Below are 2339 nucleotides of genomic sequence, written 5' to 3'. Positions count from 1 at the left end.
ATTTCCCGACAATCTTCAGCTTTATAAGCAAAAGCGCAGAACTATTTCTCTCTGGCCTTATATTTTCACTCATTTATTTTAGCAATGTACAGGCATGGGCTAAATGATGAGAGCCTTTCCCCCACCAAAAGGCAGGTTATATTGCAAATATATTTCAGACGAAGCTAGAGTTGGTCTGTAGGATGAAGCCTAGTTCTTTTAGTCAAAAAGCAAGACACTTCAAGAAATTTCCTGTGTATGTATGAGAGTCAGGGAGAGGAAGTTAGAAAGAGCACACGTTAGAAAGAGCACACACGAGAAAGTTCTTCATTTTAAGAAGACTAACAATGATTTTTTACCAGGGGCAGATCGTCACTAAGACTTACTTAGAAATTACATACATATTTGTAACATAGGGCAGTTGCTAGAGCTGTTACTGACCTGAACCTGCTAGTTAATTTCATGTCAGGACTCAAATGAAAGTGGCAAGGTAAGTGTCCTTCATTTCTAAGGTGCCTTATGGCAGGAGAAGTCAGGGTTCAGTTTGATTGATTCACAGGCTATATGAATCAGCTCAGATTCAGCTGATAGAAGGCCGCTGGGTCATGAATCAGCTGGATTCATTGTTCAGATATAATACTCATCAAACTGATAGAGTCGTGAGGAAAACAAAACAAAACAAGAAAACAAACTATTACCTCCACCAAATCTCTATGGGACGATCTAAAAGAGAAAGAACAATTAGGGCTTCTAGAAAGTGGAAAAGACTACTCTAACATTCATAATAGAGACTCAGTAAACTCTTGCAAATTGATTAAAGCAGATATGGCATATCTGCAAAAGCAATATTACTCTGAAACTAGACTTCTTGGTTTAAATACTGGCTCTACCATTTGCTAATTGTATTACCTCAAATTACTGAAATTCTCTGAGATTTATACCTGGAAAATGGGGACCGCAGTAGCTACCTCATAGTTTGTTTCTGAGGAAATTAAATATATTAATATGTCATAGAATGCTTAAGAATATGTGTCGGGCTTCCCTGGTGGCGCAGTGGTTGAGAGTCCGCCTGCCGATGCAGGGGACACGGGTTCGTGCCCCGGTCCGGGAGGATCCCACATGCCGCGGAGCGGCTGGGCCCGTGAGCCATGGCCGCTGGGCCTGCGTGTCCGGAGCCTGTGCTCCGCAACGGGAGAGGCCACAGCAGTGAGAGGCCCGTGTACCGCAAAAAAAAAAAAAAAAAAAAAGTATGTATGTGTCACATAGTAAATTTCAACTAAGTACTAGATATTTTTATTACTGTTATTCCATAAGGACCCACAGATAACAATAATTGTTTGCTTTGGGAAAATCAGTTTCTCTGAACCTGAGTTGCCTCTCCTATAAAATGTAGCATTTTAACCATTGGTCTCTATGTGATTATTTCTAGTTTGCAGGATCACTTCAAAATATGTAACCCTCACAACAACACTAGGAGGAAGCAGATGAGATTATTTTCCATTTTATGGATGAGATAATAGAGGCCCAGAGAGATTAATTGTCTTGCCCCAGTATCACCATGACTTAAACACAATGTTTGTGGCACAAAGTCCTGTATAGTTTCTACCGTGATTTCTAGAATCCCCCTAAACATAAAGATGCTTATAGAGTTTGTCCTGTTGAAGCTTTGAAGTTAGTGAGCAGAAACTCATTCATTAAATCTCTCTCTCTCTCTGATTCCATGGTAGTCATAGGATTATATAACATTATTGTATTATAGTCTACTTAAGTCATTTTGGGCAGGAGACCTTGATTTATTGCTGAGAACATTGCACCCATCTGATTCTTTTCCTCTGGCTTATGGCGTGCCACTTATTTTCATATACATGCCAAAGTGATGATTTTGGCAATACGTTTGGGGTCACCTGATCTGATGATGAAGCCAGAGCATGACTCAGTCACCTGCTATGGGGTGAAACCAGCAGGAGATCTTTAAGAAACTTGTTCAGATTAATTTCTAGTGTCATGGTTCTTCTTAATAGCATGAACTACAATGCCAAAGCTGTTTGCAATGTTTATTAACCTGTCAGAGGCATATCTATGAGTAATAATGAAGGCAAGGAGATGATACTACCTTGCAGCTGAGTGTGTTGGAGAGCATTTTCTGCCCTCAATTTCACCCTATAGAATGTAACCAAGTGCAGTGGTAGCACACTTCCCACCCCCAAGCTTCCTTGCTGCCTTGCATCCACTCAACAACTCAATACCAGTGTCCAACAACCAAAAAAATAGTAGCACTAGATTATCACCAGTGGTTTGTTACAAGAAAGGAAGGATTCCTTTAATTCCCCAACAGCACAGGTATGCTTTCCATCAGCAGG

Source organism: Lipotes vexillifer, unplaced genomic scaffold, assembly GCF_000442215.2.
Source record: "Lipotes vexillifer unplaced genomic scaffold, Lipotes_vexillifer_v1.1 scaffold916, whole genome shotgun sequence".
Taxonomy (NCBI): domain Eukaryota; kingdom Metazoa; phylum Chordata; class Mammalia; order Artiodactyla; family Lipotidae; genus Lipotes; species Lipotes vexillifer.
The sequence above is the reverse complement of the archived record's forward strand: the minus strand, read 5'-3'. Positions refer to the sequence as shown.